This window comes from Lissotriton vulgaris, chromosome 2_1, assembly GCF_964263255.1.
Source record: "Lissotriton vulgaris chromosome 2_1, aLisVul1.2, whole genome shotgun sequence".
NCBI lineage: Eukaryota > Metazoa > Chordata > Amphibia > Caudata > Salamandridae > Lissotriton > Lissotriton vulgaris.
In genome coordinates, this window is record NC_141687.1 from 531,296,187 (window position 1) to 531,315,576 (window position 19,390).

Genomic DNA, 19,390 nt, shown 5'->3' on the forward strand with positions numbered 1-19,390 from the left:
CCTACCCTCCCCTAGCAGTGTGCCTGTCGCCCTGAGAAACTAAAACCCCCAAACAAATATGATAACTAATCTATATAAGGAATGAAAAGAAAATAGTGACGAGTAAAGTGGAGGAGGACCTCCAGGCCAACCCTCGGCCTCTCCCCACCCCGCGCTAAATCCTCACTGCAATAAACAAATCTGGATACAACCAATCTGCTAGAACAAAGGATAACTTTGTTAGCCTGCAAAGCTACATAGTCGCATAACGATTCCGTGCCTTCCTCCCCTCCACCAGCCAGTTAGCAGTCCTTGCGTAGTGAAAACATCCCTAACCTTGGCCCACCCTATGAAGCTCACCCAAACATAGCAGCCAGTCGGCATCGAAGAATGTTTTTACGGAAGACTCGGGTGCCCCGAGTGGGGGGAGCAGTCGGCCATGTAAAAGAACTTCGTCGCAGGAGTCAATCCACCCCAATACATTCACCAAACACCGTGGCAAGCGGGAGGCGGGCTTAGGGCGAAGTTGCAGCAGGGTGCTCCGCTGATATAGTAAGAGACAAGCAGGGGTAGTGGCCCTGGGCCCGGTCCGCGCAGCGGACGAGCGCAGCGGGCGCGCCGACGGCGCGCCGGAGGCGCGCCAGAGGCAAGCCCGTCTGCGCCCGTCCGCGCCGGGACCGGGCCCAGGGCCACTACCCCTGCTTGTCCCTTACTATATCAGCGGAGCACCCTGCTGCAACTTCGCCCTAAGCCCGCCTCCCGCTGCTCCATCATCGACCCAGCACTTATGTCCACAGGCACCGACCCTAATTGTCCCCATTGCAATACCCTCATCCCCTTCACTAACAGTACCACCGCTGCTCCTGCCACTAAGCGCGTTAAGGAGAAGCATATTACCATGGCCCTTATCAATGCGTGATCCTTGCCTAAACACTGCCAAGAGATCGCCGACCTTATCACTGATCACAATCTTGATGCACTGTACGTAACTGAAACATGGACGGATGAGGCATCTGCCCCAGACCTGGTTACGGCAGTTCCGCCTGGTTACACTGTCCATAGGCAGGACAGGGTGAAAAACAGAGGTGGAGGTCTGGCCATCATAATTAAAGATCATTTTGAAATTCGTACCTCCCCCATCCCAGCCTTGTCATGTGAAGCCCTACATTTTATTATAAAATTCACTCCTTCCTTCAGTTTTAAGGGAGTGCTTCTATACCGACCTCCGGGGCCCAGAGCAGCGTTCCTGACTAACCTGGGGACGATAACTGAATCTATAGCCACAGATGACTCCATCACTGTCATGGGCGATTTTAATTTCTATCTCGAACAAAACTACGATAATGATACTATCTCCCTCACGTCAGACCTAGAATTAATAGGTCTCAGGCAATTGGTTGACGCCCCTACCCATCAAGCAGGACATACGTTAGATGGCATATTCACTAACATCGAAAATCTACATGTGACCGACATTCTCCCGATGACATGGACAGACCACTCGGCCATATTCTTTAGCATGACCACCAAAGACTCGCTGAGTAAAAAGACTCCTCATCTTAAGCCTGGTCCTTTCAAAGCTTGGAAGGATTTAAATTACGATAGCTTAAACATACTATTAACTAAACTCAAACCGGATCTATCCAACGATCCCAGTGCTGCCACACATCAATTCCATGAATGGCTGAGTGTCGCCACTTCGCAATTAGTACCAACTAAATCCCACTCTAGAAACAGGAGTACCCCGACTGCCCAATGGTACACAAAAGAATTAAAAACACAAAAACAACTAACGAGGAACAAGGAAAGGCATTGGCGACGAGATTATGATAGCGAAAGTAAGGATAAATACAAAGAGGCCCTAGCCACTTATAAATCTATGATAACCGCAGCAAAAAAGCTCTTCTTCTCTAAACATATAGAACTAGCTAAAAACTCCAGTAAACAGCTATATAATATAGCTAAAACATTATCAGGTAACACACCAGATTTAACACCTCCACCCTCGCAATCACTATGCAATGCTCTATCTGAGTTCTTCTTTGCGAAGGTAAATAACATATACCAAGCTTTTACCTCAGAACCAAGCACCACCCTCACCCCCCCCCCCTCTGACCACCCTGAGCAATCCCCTGACGAGCTTTACTCCCCTAACCACCGATCAAACTAGGACCATACTGAATTCAGTTAAATCTGGATCAGCCTTGGACACTTGCCCCACGTCTATGCTGACCTCGGTCTCAGACACCATTATTCCTGTCATCACCCAGGTCTGCAACTCAATACTGTGCTCCGGGTCCTACCCGGATTCCCTGAAAAATACACTGATTAAGCCCTTACTAAAAAAAGCCAATCTAGACAGACAAGAGCTGAAAAATTATCGGCCTATAGCAAGTCTCCCTTTTTTAGCTAAAATCACGGAGAAAGCTATGAACCAACAGCTATCTGACCACATAGAGAGAAATAACCTGCTTGATGACACCCAGTTTGGGTTCCGCAAACATCACGGGACGGAAACCGCTCTTATTAAGGCAGCGGATGATATTAGAACCATCCGGGACCAGGGAGGGACAGCCCTGCTGGTACTCCTAGATCTTTCTGTAGCATTCGACACGGTTGACCACAAGACCTTGGTCAACCGTGTCGAAAAAATGGGCATCCAGTCCACTGCGAAAAATCTGCTGACCTCCTTCTTGGCTAACAGAACCCAGGCGGTCACACTAGGCCCATTCCAATCTGCCAGCCGGTCGTTACCGTGTGGGGTTCCCCAAGGCTCATCCCTAAGTCCGACACTTTTCAACATCTACGTGTCGGACCTTGCTAGTGTCATCAAAGCACATGGGATGAGCCTAACCTCATACGCCGACGACACGCAGCTGGTGCTGGCCATTAAGGGTGACGGTCAGGAGGTGGCCGAACGGTTCCAAGCTGGCATGACAGCGATAGGTGAATGGATGGCAGGTAACTGCCTAAAGCTAAACTCCGACAAAACGGAGGTGGTCATCTTTGGCAAGCTCTCACCATCTTGGCCCACATCCTGGTGGCCATCAACTTTTGGCACCCCACCTTGTCCCTCCTCCAAGGTCAGAAATCTGGGAGTCATGTTTGATGACCAACTCAACTTTATGACCCATGCCAATAAGGTAGCTTCCACGGCCCATTACAAACTTAGGATGATTAGGAAAATCCTGCCTTTTCTACCTGACACGGCCGCCAAGACCCTGGTTACATCATTGGTTCTTACCTCCCTAGACTATTGCAACGGCCTCCTTCTGAATGCACAAAAAAGAGTCACTAAAAAACTTCAGACTGTACAAAACGCGGCGGCACGCCTGCTATCCAAAAAACCCAAATTCGCCCCCATCTCAGATACTCTGAGAACCTATCACTGGCTTTCTATCCAAAACAGGATAAAGTTTAAAGCCATGTGTATAGTTTACAAAGTAATGCAGGACCAAGGGCCCCGCTTCCTCAAAGATCAATTAAAACCCTACAATCCAGTCAGAACACTCCGTTCCTCTACACTTAATCAACTAATCACTCCACGCAGTAGAACAGCTACTTGGGGCGACCGTCGCTTCCTTGCTGCAGCCTCTAAGATCTGGAATACCCTACCTTACTACGTTAAATCCAGCTCATCACTCCTACAGTTTAGGAAAAAATTAAAAACGTGGTTATTTGACCAGTAACTCACATAATCAGCCCACCGTACCTACTTCTAAGGATAGACATTACTGCAGTCTAGCGCCGAGACACCCACGGGTATTTGGTTGCGCTCTACAAATGCCAGTAAATAAATAAAAATAAATAAATAAAAGCGTGGGGCCCTTAGTAAGTGGGGAAGAGTCACATTGTCAATCCACTGTCGGAACCTTGTCGGATTGTTCGAGGGCGCTGCGTGTTCAACTGTCCCCTTTGGCGTTGCAAGTCCAAAACCTCCCGAGTCATGTGAATCTCTCGTAGGCCAGATAGGAGTTGTAGGGTTCGGGACCCCCAGAGTCTCACTGGTCGGTGGGGTATCAAAATCACTGCCCACTGATTTGGAATCAGGCAAATTTTCAATCGCCCTAGATCCGACTGGCGTCTTCCTCCTCGGGGTGGCAGTAATGGTGTCTAACTTTTCACCCAGGTTTCGTACGCCACAGCCTAGGGCAATGCGCAGGGCGCCGAGAGCCAGAAAAAGATCACCAACCATTATCTCTTCGCAATGCGCCCAGACCTCAGCGTGTATCCCTGCGCCGAGTCCCCCATCGCCCTGGGATACATGAGGCAAGGTATTACTGTCCCAAATGGCGGCTCGTCCTGCATCCAGCCCTGTGCAGAATCGGGAGCGGGCTTCAGACAAAGGAGTGGGGATTCCATGGTGCCACATCCAAGCCTGTAGGAGCGGGTTCATCAATCAACCCACCGGCGCCCCCAGGTATATCCCTCCATGCACGAGAACAATCTCCTTCACATTTCGGGGGACTCCCGCAGTTATCGGGAGAGGCAACACAACACGTCCGAGTTCCACACCAGCAAGCAATCCGGTTTCGGGAACTGATGTCGATGCGGCGGTGGTCCGGAACCTCTCAATGGCACCACTAGTGGGGCTGAGCCGCCGCCGATGGAACAGGGCAAGTCATTCTCTCGCTCCGGGTGACTGATCAGGCTTCGTCACTGGTGGCCGCCATTGTTGTATCGGCGGTCAGCATAGTGTCCCACTCAGAGCCCCGGCTCCGGCGCCATCACAGGCCGCAGTCGAAAACGGGATGTATCTCCGGCATCACAGCTGATAGAGACCTCGGAGGCGCACGATCGGTGGCCCGACTATTCATCCGCACAGATCTATCGCCCAGGCACAGGATATCGGGCAGGATATAATCGCGGGGCGGAGAGGTCCACAGAGCCGGGCGCCTAAGCGGCCATCACGGTCGCCAGCCTGGCGCCTCCCTTCCTATTTCTATTCTTAATATATTTACCAATCCATCTTCTAACCTGTAACTCTAATGCAAAGCGCTCTGTTGCCTACACGGCCAAGCTCCCACTATATACAACTGCTAATAGATGAAGTATAGGCACAAATCATAACACAAATATTACCAATGGAATCGAAATCTACCATTGCGGAGCAACACTCAAATACATCATGGAAGCACCACAATCCAGAAAGACAGCTATGGTCGATCATGGAGTGTAAAAAGGGAAGGGGAATTAAATGGGAGAGGAAGACAGAGTTTAGTTTAAAGTCCACGTTCATCTAAAAATGATAAGAGCCTCATTTCGAGTTCTGACCCTACCCTTGCCGAATTCTGGGTGTAAATTGCGCATCTGGGAAATATTGATAGCGCAGGGGATGCCATTTAGCAGGTGCTAAATTAGGGGACCCACACGAGTCTTGGAACCCACGAAGAGGACAATGCACTAATTGTGCAGGGTCTTCACCATTCTGAGTTTTGCAAAGTAAGAGGTATCATTTCTTGCCCACACAACTTGCACCACGTTTTACCTGGTGAAGTGTGGGGGCAAACACCCTTAAATTGCTCAGATAGCACTATAGGGGAAGCCGCGTTCAGTGCCCTAAAAGGAGTTTGTGGCAGAATCGTGATTTGTGGTAGAGTGTAAAGCCCCTAAGAGGAGAAGGAGAGACATTTTCTGTTGTTAACATTTAAGTAGGCACACTGATCCGCTCTAATAAGCATTACCCTCTGTTGAATACTATTACGTCTCATACCGAATTGGCACTTACTAGTGATAAACGCTGACAAACTCTAAGGTGCTTTATTCCATTGAATTCTTTTAAGTGTTTTGTCTTCTGTAGCTCTACTAAGCACTGACCAATAAACTCTCTGAAGAGATATGCCTCAATAAATTTTACTTTTGTCAAGCTGTAAGCGCTATTGTTATTTATTAGCAGCGTCCTATAGCACAGACCATGCCCAGTGGGTGAAAGAAGACTTAACATATGAGGTGGTTACAAGATCAATAATGCATGTAATGAAGAAACAAAAGCAATGTATGAAAAAGTTGGTTCATAAGAAATTTCTGCATATTAAGTGGAAGTAATAATTTCTAAAAATGATCAAAAACAATACACATATTTACAGACTTAGATGTGGTAATTGCAAATTACAGATTCTAAAATACTGAATTTTACCGCTAATTGCAATGTAGATGAAAATTCGGTAAAAAATACCGAATCAGTAAGATTCGGTATTTACCGAATGGGTATTTACTGATTCGGTATTTGCCATTGGTCCCTATGGGCCTGGAGGCTCATAGGAATGAATGTCAATTACCGAATTCTGTAAAATTCCGAAAAAGTCAAGGGTGGCAGAGTGTCACTTTGACACCCTGTTGCACCCCTGATTAGTGCACAGGTGTAAATGCACATTTATGCATTTACATAGGAATTCCTTATTTACCACCAACAAATAGTTGGTGGTAAATAACGAATCCTTAAAGCCCAGTAGCACTATTTACAGTGCTACCTACATTACAAAATACAGATTACAGATAAAAATTACCAAATCAGTAAAATTACCAATTCGGTAAAATTACTGAATCTGTATTTTTTAAAGCCCTACATCTCAGTATCCAAATACCGGTTGGTAACGGCCAAAAATCTGTATTATCGGCCGTTACCGACTGGTATTTGGATACCTTCATCTGGCCCATAGTGCCTTGGTTATTTGTGCGGTGTAGTGTTTTATCATGTTCCAAGGATAACATTTTTAGAAGAAGTGTATGAGAGCTTAAGAGTTGTAGAATGGAGTGTTTTGTGAGTAATAGTTGAAAATACTCCCTCCTTACTTGGGAGTTGTTTCAGAGTGAACAGAATAGGAGCAATGAGATTGTACCTCCTCAAGTTCAAAAGGTCACAGCATAACCTCCAAATGCTATATTCTTCTATCATCAGCATACTGTGCCGGTCTATTGAAGGCAGAAACACAAAGATGAAAGGTGAAAGCCTTGCAAAATCTCTGGCAATGGCTCGGGTTACGTTGTAGTCTATTTTTGTCTACAATGCTATTCCTGAAAAAGATCAGTCAAATGCAAAGTAGATTTGGTTCTGTTCCAATAGGAACAGTCCAGCCTAAACTGCCATGCCAGATCCACCGAGGATAGGAAGGCAAGTAATTGTTTCAGCCTCACTGGGCCTCGCCAGTGAAGTACAGCTTGAATCCTAAAGCGACAAAACAATGGTCTGGAATGTGGCCCAGAAAATGTACCTGCAGCTGAGGTTAATTCAAGAATTATATGCATCACTTTTTCTGCTGCGTATAGGGAGTCTTCTTAAGAAGGAGTGAAAAGCATAGTGGTGTGTATGTCCTTAGCTTGCTAGGACACAAGCTACACCTCACTGCTGAGGCCTAATGAGGTGTAGAGGACATTATAAGTGTTTAGCCATGCAACAGTTGATGTTGTTGCACAAGGATATTGTGTTGCATTACAAAATACTTATAAGGTCCCAAAAGCGAGACCTATTGGCTATGCCAATGCTTGTTTACAAATTAAGTACTGCCCCAAGATTACCGGCTGAGCTGAAAGTTAGGGTGATGGAAGAAAATGGGGGCTGCCAGGGTATTTGGTGTACAGAAAGGGGGTTCACCCAACCATAGACACTGGGACCTGGGTAGTAACAGTACTGAGAAGAAGGGGTCCCAGCAATTGACAATATATACCTACATTGTGAATTAATACAGTGTAGTGCCATTGAATGCCTCTCTAATTTAATTAATTTGTTTGAATTGATTGTCAATTGCTGGGACCCCTTCTTCTCAGTACTGCCAGGGTATTTGGGCAGAGAATGTGGGAAGTTAGGGACCAGCTGTTTGAAGGGCTCCAGCATAAAGTAAAAGAGGACCACACTGTGCTTCGTGCCCGAGGCAGCATACCTTTCTGAGAGGTCGCAGCAAATGACTTCAGTCTTATGCAACTGGTACCACGTGCCCGTAGCTCCTATCAAAACTCATGCAAGGCTAGGAGGAGAATGAAGAGCTGACGGCAGTGCACCCACCTGTCTGCCCTCCTCGGTACTGTGCATGTTGTATGAAGTTATTTACAGTATTGTAATTGCATTTATATAGCTCTTACTAACCCTGATGAGGCATCAAAGCTATTTGACAAATGAACCCTCAAAGCACCCCACCAGGGTTGGCAGAAGGCTGTGGCTGTATCACCAGCCGAGCTGGAATCAGGCAGGTAACTGATAATCAACTCCATAGTTTTTGGAACTGAAGGTACCTGGTCTCACAAAACTGTCAATCTCTGGTGCAAAAATAGAAACTGGAAACATGTCAATGAAAGGTGCAAGGAAGTATCACAAGCATAGTCGGCAGTGCAGAAAGTCAGAAGGTAACTCAGTGAGAACGTCACTTACAACGCAGGTCTGTGGACAGCCTGCTGTGACACGGTTGGATCCAGACAGGGCCACCCAGGCTTTCATGCTTCTGAGGTTCATAATAGGAGCACCATTTATGTGGCTGACAATGAACATTGCTATTGGGCCTTAGAAATTGGTGTACGTGTGCTGTATATAACTGTTATATGTCTCAAAACCCAACGTTTTACTTACCTCTGAAACTACTACATAGAATAAACGCGCTCTCCATGCACCATGTACAGAAATTCAACCAAAGCCAGGCCGAGGTGCTTTGAATGGGGGCCTCCCACCCACCAGGTCTACCACCTGGGCCAGCCTTGATGTAGGTCGATTTAATAGTATGACCTCTACTGCAGAGCAGACTACAAGCAAAGGGAAGGCTCGAATGCTAGAGCCATCAAACAATGTGCATATGGGGAAAGAGGCATTCAGATAAAGGTGGAGGAAAAAAATAAAAAACATGACCTTACAAACAAAAATGTAGTTAAAGAGGTAATGGCAAACCTGAGGGAAATGCAGGATCTTTGAGCCCCTTATGAATCCCCGAACTGTATAGCGCAGCAATGCAAAGTGAACCACCTCAATGTACTTCCTGGGTGGAGGGGGCAGGGAATGTTGGGAGTCACCAATTCCTTTCGCAAAAAAGGTGTTGGAGCAGACGGTTAAAGGTTTGGAATCCAGCTATCTGCCGCTGTCAGGATAATGTCTATCAGTGCTGCACCACACCTGGAAGTAATCAGTTCACCTGTTAGACACCTCGAGCTCCCCCGGTAAGACAGGCCAATAGGTTTTGCTGCTGACACCAGTGCGCATTCTGCAGGTCGATAGGCTGAACCCTTATCGCGTAGCTAGAGCCCCTGAAATGGGCGCATGCAAATCGCGGAAGCAAAGACATCTTCAGTATAAACGATTTCCTCCTGGAAACAAATGGAGCAACGTTATCCCGTTCCTTCTCGGTGTCTGCTCCGAAGTAAAGGAATGGAAAAATCTATTTATTTACTTTTGTATTATCGCGGCACCCGCGCTTTACTTTTAATGTAAGAAATAAAGCGCGGGTAACACGATAATAGCAAAAGGAAAGAAATAGGTTGTTTTTCTATTTCTTTACATTTGCTATAATCGCGGCACCCGCTCTTTACTATTAATGTTGAAAGTAAAGCGCGGGTGTCGTGATTATAGCAAAAGTAAAGAAATAGAAAAAATTACCCTTTTCTTTACTTTTGCTTTAATCGTGGCTCCCGCGCTTTACTTTTAACATTAAAAGTGAAGCGCGGGTGCCGCGATTATAGAAAAGTAAATGAACAGACTTTTTTTCTATGCACGTTTGGAGGGGGCGGCAATATGGAAAAAGTGTAAGCAAATGCAGTGTCGCACGCACAGCGCCAAAAGTGAAAGCAGATGCAGCGTCGCGCACGCAGCACCAAAAGTGAAAGCAGTGGCGGACCGAAGCGTGTGCTTGTGCACGTAATCGCAAGCTGGTGGCCGCTTGGCTGCTTAGGTAGCACTTCCAAAAGCCACTCTTACTAAATGTGTCGCCTGAGTAGCGCATGAGCTGGCTCAGACGAGACCTAAAAAGGGCCAGATAGGTTTGGATATGGTTGATTTCCATCTGCAAAGGTACAGGCAAGCGAAAAGCAATGAACTGACATGTGGCTGAGATTAATCCAAGCAAACCATACATCATATTTTTGTGCTGTCCAGTAATTTGAACATGAAATTTCACTACTGTAATCTCACCCAACTGTGCCACACGCAGGCATCTGCATTCATGGTACTTTTATTTGCCAGAACACTAATTTAAAAACATCAGGTGTTTCAGGAAAGAGTATTTCCCATACAAAAGGAAAACAATGGAGAAGGAGGAGGTGGCAACTCAGCATTACTGGGTAATTTAACTCACAGTATTCACGGATGGGCTGCATGCACCGCACCCCTGTCATCCTCTCCTATTCACATTTTCTCCTCTTTCCTATGTGTTGCATCCTTATCACCTCTCCTCCCCACATGCCATTCTTGTAGTGACCCCTTTCCTATAGAGAGTTATTTTACTTTGAAGGTAAACTTACACTACACAAAACTAATACAAACATAAAAATGTGCAATATAATTTACCCTTACATACAGTTGTAATCTACACAAAACATTTTGATTTCATTATTTTTATTATCTTACTCATGACTGCCAGACAGAGTTCATTCTTAGGACTTATGCACATTTATGCATTTGAATATGCAGTACATATTACTTTACATTTTATCTAAGACCAGTTCATAATAATGCGGTGTTATGTCAACAACGATGTTGTGGAAGATGCTTTATTTAGGTCACATCCAATGGTATTACTGTTGTCATCGATGATAGTATTTGTGATGTACGGGGTTACGGTTACACGGATGCTACATTTGGTAACGTTGGAGGATTTAGGGTTTGTGGTGTTATTATATTGTTCATTTCTCCAATGGATGAGAATATGGTCCAGATTATTTACCGTAAACTGAGATTCATTTATTCATTTGACCCATCTCTTTTTCTTCCAAGCGTGTCTCCATAAGTGGGAGGAATGCATCCGGAGCTTCCTAGGACTCAAACTGCATTTTACTGTGAAGCCCAACAAGGCTGAAACAAAGGGCCATATGTAGGTAACTTGGAAATACCGATTCCTAAATACCGAATTTTACTGATTCGGTATTTAGGAATCGGTATTTCATATGTAGGGAATAATTCAGTAAAAAATACCGAATCGTTAATATTCCTTATTACTAAATCAGTAATACTGATTCGGTAATAAGGAATCACCTACCCAGCCATTTCTATGGGCTTTGAGGCCCATAGGAATCAATGCGAAGAAATTCGATATTACCGAATCGTTATTACCGATTCGGTAATGGTGGGTGGTATTTCAAGGGTGCCAGGGTGTCCAAAGGACACCCTCTGGCACCACTGAAATGTGCCTTTGTGCACATGTGGCACACTTCAAAAAGCAAAAAAGTGCTTTTTGAAAGGAAATCGCTATTTACCACCTACTAGGAGTTGGTGGTAAATAGCGATTCCTTAAGGCTGAGGTGCACTGTTTTAAGTGCTACCTACATTGCATTTAAGGAATCAGTATTACCGATTCCTTAATACCAAATCCTCTCTACATCTCAAATGCCTAAATACCGGTCGGTGAAGGTGAAATGTAACGAATTTCACCCTTACCGACGGGTATTGGCCCACCTACATATGGCCCAAAGTATTTTGTCATTTGTGTGCCTTCTCAAAGGGACCTTGAGTGGCTATATGATTTGGACTGTCCCTTGGCTAGTTGGGGAAGACTAATTCACAAACATTTCCTGCCTGTAATGGCACAGTCCAACTAAAGAAAAAGATACCTGAAATGCGGCCGAGAGTTATTACCAGAGACTAAGGTTAATTCAAGCATTTCATATGTTACTTTTTGCACTGTCTAAACCTTTGAATAGAGGTATTTTACCACTGTAATTTTACCATGTTGTCTTCCAAGCAGTCCTCTGTAGCCGTGGTACTATTGTAAAAGGCCTCCATATTTAATATTACATTCAGCTTGCTATCGAACATCTCTCTGAATGGCATCTACTCACCATCATCTTCCCCTCCTTATAAGAAAAAATCAGGATAAGACGAGTAGCAGTGAATAGAAGGAACTCACAGTTCCTCCACGGGGAGGACTGTCCCATAAAATTATAAGAATCCATGGGGAAAACGCACCAAACTGAAATGTGGAGCTTAGCAGAGGTAGCCAAACATGGATTCATTTCTGGTTTACTGATTGAACCTATTTATCTGGCTAACATTGCCAGAATTTTCACTCTTCCCTAGTGAAACAAAAGAGTGTGAGGTAAGAGCATGCCAAAACAAAAGGCTTGCAATGGAGTTGGAAGAGAAGTGGGAATGCCCAGTAATACTATGCTGATTTCACTGTGGGAACTCAATTGCAAGCTCTGTGCATCACTGAGTATCTAATGTGAAAAGTCCCAGAATCGTGTCTCTTTGCTACTCTCAACATGACGTTCTTTCTCTCTAGTCTACAGTTACCTTAAGATGCTTTGTTTAGATTGCCTTATGATACTGAATACCAAATTCACATCAGCCGTCCTGCAAGACAGCATTTCAGCTTTGGCCACAGCACCCGATTTGTAAGAACCGTGGTACAGAGTTTCCATTTTGTTCACCCTACCAAAATCAGCCAGAGACATTTATAGGGTAAGGTTCAAATCTTCAGAACCAGCCCTAATGATGAACAAAAAAGCTTAAACTTTCAATAAACTTCAGTGTGGTGCACCATAGGTAGAAGGATGGTTGAAACAAGGGCAAAAATGTTTCAGAACAATTTGATGCATCACTTTGTGTGCTGATATATATATCGTGTGGCAAAACATCAGTTAAGAATCCACTAAATGTAAAAAGTTCACTCTCCAAGTGCAACCTCCAAATGCAGTGCTTATGACCCAACAAAACATCCAAGATGACATTACAAATGTTATGTTATGTTATGGTGGCTTATGCGCCACACAAGGTGGCAGCAATCTCGTGAGCTCCAGCATATTGTGTAGCTTGTCTTCTAATTTAACCCTCATTGCAGCAGCACAATGTTATAGAAATCATACCTGCACTGCTCCGCTTGTATTGCTGAACGCAGATGTCTCTTTCAGCTTCATATTTACCAGGTGGCATTTGTGTCATGGAGCCACAGTGGTGTTTTCACTGTAATATCGCAAGCGGCTGTCCTTTTGTGCAGCACGCCGCCTGCTTTTTTTTCTCACTTTAGAGCATTAAATGCAATAACTATGGTGCCAATATACTTTGGGGCATTCATGCGACTACTATTCTAAACACCTTCTCTGTGCCTGGGAGCTGCACCAGTGATTTATGGGAATAAAGTGCATGACAGCTCTTCAGTAACAGTGTCAACAGCAATCAATTTTTTATTTTCCTTGATGCAGTTGATTCTTCCACAGCTTTGTTTTTGGTCTTTAACATTACTATTATTTGCAGGAATTGGCATGTATTCTGCTCTTTGACTTATGGAATTGTTTTTCTCTGCTGATTTCAGTTTCCTATAATTAATGAGCAATGTATACTTCCTCTGCTCTTCTCTAATCTTTTTTCTTTCTCCTCGAGTCCTTACTTATTGGATGTAAATTGACTGGTGTTATTCTTTGAACATTTGATGGTGCCTCCTCAGTTTGTGATGCTGTAATACCATCTTATCATGCATTCCCTCTTCAGATCCGTAATTACAACTATACATCACTTCAGAACTGGTTTCAAGGATTACTATAATCCTTCTCCTACTCCCAAACTAAACTTAAATCATTATTTGTTATATGGGCAGAACAAAATGTATTAAGTCTACTTCTGGTCACACAGTTCACTACGTCAAGATGGCCAGTGACCTCCTTGCATCTACGAAGACCACATCTTCTTGAACCAAAACATAAGAAATTATCCTCTATCACCTATTATGTCCTCTCATAATCCAGGTCTGGACACCATTCCTGACGAGTTAAGGGGATAGAAACCTTTTATGTGTGCTACTAATGAAAAGCTTCACCAAACTGTGGACCGCTGGCTCATTATGGAGGGCAAAATGGTCAAAATGGAACAGCATGTTTGCTCTCTTCATGATGTGGCTACCAAGATTCCTATTCTCGAGCAGGAAATCCTACAACTCAAACTGCATGCAGAGAATCTTGAAAACAGGAATCAACACAACAACCTTTGTCTATCTGGTCTGCTCGAAGCTCTTGAATGTCCAGACCTGATGAATTCCTGAAGAAATTTCTCACAGATCTTCTTGCACTTCCTACTACTCCTCCGCTGAATATTTAATGGGCACATCACCCCTGTTCATCCCCATCCTCACTCTTCCAAACTTAGATGAATCATTAGTCTCTTCCTTGAATTCACGGACTTCTTCATGTCTTGAAAGCCATTAAAGAAAAACATATTCTTGTCTGGTCTTGCCACAATATCTTAATTTCTCAAGATCTCCCTAATGCCACTAATGCCAGACGAAAGGAGTTCCTTGCCCTACGAGCTCTAATAAGACAGCTGAATGTCCACTACGGCATCCTTCATCTTTGCCTATGTAAAATCACTTATGAAAGCATGTCACGCTCTTTGGATGATCCTGTTAAATGAAAAATGTTTTTTCAAACCATTTCATCTCACGCTATGGACACTAATATTCAGAAATCTTAGCATTATGTATTGCACTTGATTGTTTTTTTATTCCAAAAATGTTTTAAATACATGGCTTTTTTCTACTTAATTTTTATTTTTCTTATTTTCCGATGTTGTCCATGTTACGGTGTTGTCACGTCATAGCTATTTTTCAAGTCTCTTCTTTTCAGATCTGGATTTCTATCCTTGATCTGTCTTTTCTTTTGCTCATCTATGTCACCTTTCTCCTTTCTGTCCTCTTCTCTTTAACTCTATTATGTGAGTGCTCAATGCTCATGTAATATAATTATGTCACATCAGTCATGCTTCATGCTGTTTTTCATATATAGTGTCATTTTGGTTCCCTTCCCATTTTTGCAGCTTGTCATGCATGGTCCTGTTCCCTAATTCCTGTGTCTTCAATAGGTTTAATGTTGTCTTGTGGAATGTCCATTGATTTGGGCATCTCATTTGCCTAAGTTTTACTCCCAAATTCCCTTCTTATAGCAGACTCACTGTAATGATGTTGAATTGCTTACATTGAAAAAACAATGGGTTGTTCAGGTTTTTTCCCTCCAGATATTGATTGCAAAGGTGGTGCTGCTATTCTCTGTCATAAACTATTGAATGCACAAATTGTATCAACTAAATGTCATACTAATGCTCGATGAGTATTGGTTAGTGCCATTATTCATATTATCCATATTTACCTATTTATTATCTATAGCCCAGTCAACCCTGATCTTGATTTTTGCCATATTATTAAAGGAAAATAAATATGCTAATATTGGTAACTCTAACATAAGTTTAGAAGGTGACTTTACCCAATGGTTAGACTCCCATACGGACAGGAAGTATAAATGTAAATTTAAACCTGGCAAATCTCACAAGGCATTGCAATCAGCCATCACCTCTCAATCATTATTTGATGTTTGGAAAAGTTGTAATCCTGAAAAGTGTGGATTAACTTTTTTCTCCAATGTCCATCACACAATGTCCAGAATTGATTATATTTAAGTTTACAAAATCCTTCCTGTCTTCTTTACAATCATCAGAAATAAGATCTATTTGTATTTCTGATCATGCACCAGTAACGTGCTCCTTTTTTATTTATATCGTACTGACTCCAAAACTGGCCTATAAAGATAAAACAAATACTCTATTATCTGAAAATAATTTTACAACTGAAGCTACTGCTTTCATTCAGGGATTTTTTCAAAGTAATCAACCTACTGATACCTCCATTCCCAACAACTGGATTGCTTTCAAAGGCTCATTTCAAGCTTTCAATATAGCTTACTCTGCTATATGGTAGAAATTGTTAAATTCTTAAAATATCTCTTTACTTCAACAAATTAAAACACAAGAACATACTTACTTTACTTCCAACTCTTCTTCAAGTTTTTGAGAATGAGTCACAGCCAAATTCAACTTCAACAAACATGCTACCATTGATGCATGCAATATCTTGCTTAAAATCAAATCTAAATCTCATGGAGGTCAGAGTAAGGCTGGTAAAATGCTATCTAACTGTTACAGGTACATTGTCCCATGCACATCTCCTTCCCTGCCTGCCTTGATATGAACACATATCAGCAGAAACAGAGTTAATGGTAATATAACACTGGTATCTTGTATAAGGCATCCTGTTAATGTATGGATTTCTTCCATTAAAAGTCATGGAATGCCATCCTGTTCATATATGTGTTTACTGTAAATTATGTTCATGTATTATGTCATGTTCTTAAACAGTGGCTCCATCATGCCGTACGTAACAGAATAATGTGTAGTTATTTTGTGCAAACCCTGGGCCTGAAAGACAGTTGGGCCACCCCCAGGACCACACCCAGCAATCCCTGGGCCTGAAAGACAGATGGAAGCCACACCCGGTTTGCCACAAACCCTGGGCCTGAAACAAAGATGGGCCACACCCAGGACCACACCCAGCACCTGTGTAGGAGCCTATTTAAACCGCTCCCCTTCACTATTCAGGGCTTGGTCTTGTTGCTTCAACACACCTGGCTCCAGCTTTTCTGATCAGCATCTCCTGCTTGACAGCCTTGCATCAGCAATTTCCTGTCTTCCTGGTTCCGGGCTGAGTCTCCGGTCCAATATCTTCTTCCGTGTCGTGTTCCCTAAAAAAGAAACGCACAGAAAAAGCATGCTTTAAGGTCTTTTTTGGAAGATAACTATCCCACGGTGAGTCTGCTTACATTAGAACTTGGAACATTTGCTTTAGAATTTGGAACATTGCTTTTTGAACTGCGCATATTATTAGAACTATATTTCATGGACAGAAGGAACACACTTCATCTCGAGTGTTATGGTGAGTTTTACCATAGTACCCAGAAACTATTGATATTTATGAAACAAAGACTGTGGTTGTGACTTTTTAAAAGTGTGAAAATAGTTATTGCAAAGCAAAGTTAGCCTTAAGTATCACAACAACACAGATGTGGTTTTGACTACCAATATTTTGTATGCAGAATTTTGTTCCTTTATGTCAGAAGGTTGTTTTGCAGCATTTCAACTTCTGAGGACTCAAGGCATCTGATCCTAAGCTGCACATATAGGGATTCAGGTACCTATGCTGATGAACATAACTAAATGCTATCATGATTGTTAAACTTATTTAAAAGTATGTTGATGATTGTATTGTTTATTGCAGATTGCATAAATCAAAGTAGAATGTTAAATCAACTCAAAATTCTGTTGAAACCTACGTAGTTTGTAGGTAACTATTATTGGAGACTTTTGATTACAAGTTTATGATAACTGTAAGCAGATACTGCCTCACAGATGTACACATTGTTTATCTTCTGTTTTTTGTACTTAGGAGTTGAGTAGAAAACTCAAGCCACTATTTAGTTACATTCCTGTTTATTGTATCCTGGGAATACTAAGGCCCACAGAAGCCCTGGTCCCCTTAAAAGAAGACCACTAGAATATTTTTGTTTCTCTTCTCTTGTCACCCCATCCCCTTGTCCCCTCTAAGACTACTGGATTGATCCTAAGTTATATCTTGGTATCACGCTGCTAGTTTCTAGAGGGATTGTGGACCTGTCCTCTCATCGTTCACATCGTCATCAAGGTGAAACAATCTGGAGCACAGGTGAGTGCCTGGTAACACTAAATACTTAAAAAAAAGACAGAATATAAAAATATAGATCCCATTCATAATGAATCTTCTAATACCGCTGTGCTTTCTGAAATCTCTAGTGTATTCAAATCTGTCTCTAGAAACTGAAAAAGCAAGCACCTGCATAAATTATCATTTCATGTTTACCACTCTTTGTTGGTTTGGCTTTGGCCCAAAATGTATCTCATTCCAAAAGTTATTATACTTCGACCATCATGCCAGTGTATTTGTCAATCATCACGTTTCCCCTTATTTTACTTCAAATAGAGGTACTTGACAAGGTTGCCTTTGCCCTTTACTTTCTGTCCTTTATTTAGAGCCATTCTTTGAAAGTCTTTGTGGTAATAAGGTTATTTCTGGTTTTGAACTAAATTCTCTAGAGATTAAATGATCTGCCTATGCCGATGATTATCTCATTTATATGCCCAACCCCTTGACCTCCCTGGACCCTTTCTTACAAGTTATTGCTCTATAGTCTACTATATCCAGATATAAACTTAGTTGTTCTATAACTGAAATGTTATCATTGAATTCCCTTTGGTATAAATATATTTCTGCCAATTCTTATTTTACATGCTGTCCCTCTAAAATTAAATACCTAAATGTGTTTTGTATTTATATAGCGCACTTCTACCCTGAGGTCTTGTAGCGCTCTATTCATACTGCTGGGCACCCCCAAGGTGAAGCCAGGCATCCAAGCACTGCTGGGCCGTTGTGGAGATTAAGCAAGCTATTGCCCAGAGTCACAGAGTGGGACCCAAGATAAGACTAGGCATCGAGGCGAGAATTATCAGGTCCGGGGAGATTGAGTCCAAGAGCCGCCGAGGTGGGAATTGAACCCTGGTCCCGGGCCATATCTCTGCATCAGGGTTTGCCGCTTTAACCATTGAGCCACGCTTTTCCACCTACCTAGGTGTCTGATACTCTAAAATCAAAATTACAAACATTACCCTTCTCTTGGCCTCCTCTACATTTATCATGGTGGGGTAAACTGAATACTTTAAAATGATAATCGTACCATATGGTTGTATGGCATTGCAACACAGGCTTTTACCATGCGTGCCATTACAACGTTGTTTTTATAAAGCAAGTCATTACAACGACTTGCGCTGTAAGCGCTGGATAGTTGAATAGTTTAATTTTCTATTCCAACTCCAGCCCATGTTACAGTAGGGAAGGTGTTGGAATAGAAAATTAAACTATTACCTATCCAACAGCGCCCTCCAGCGCAAGTCGTTGCCACAACTTGCGTTGTAATAGCAGCGTTGTAATGGTAGCGCGTGGTAATACCCGCGTTGTAAAGGCTGTTCTCCGTACCATATGTTCTTTATACAATCGCTATGTTACCAGTAGCGGTCGGTGGTGTGAGGTCTGCCGTGTGGTGACGTGGGGCAGGGTGGGGGTCAGTAAACTATGGAATACGGCCAGATACAGGTAAGTAAACATATAAATAAATAAAACGAATTTCGTTGTGCGCACTGCATCGCCAAATGTCAACATACATACTTTATTGTTTTGTATATCTAGTGTGCTTGCCCAAAGTGTTAATCATGCTCAAATATTTACGTTTTTTCCCCAAGACTTGTTAATGCCTTGGCCGTTAAAAGCACACTTTAAAGAGACAACATGATAAGGAACAACGCTTACTTGAAACATGGCCCCATTAGGACTCTCATTTAGCACAATTTGTGACATAAATAAGTACATGTAGACCCAATTTCTAA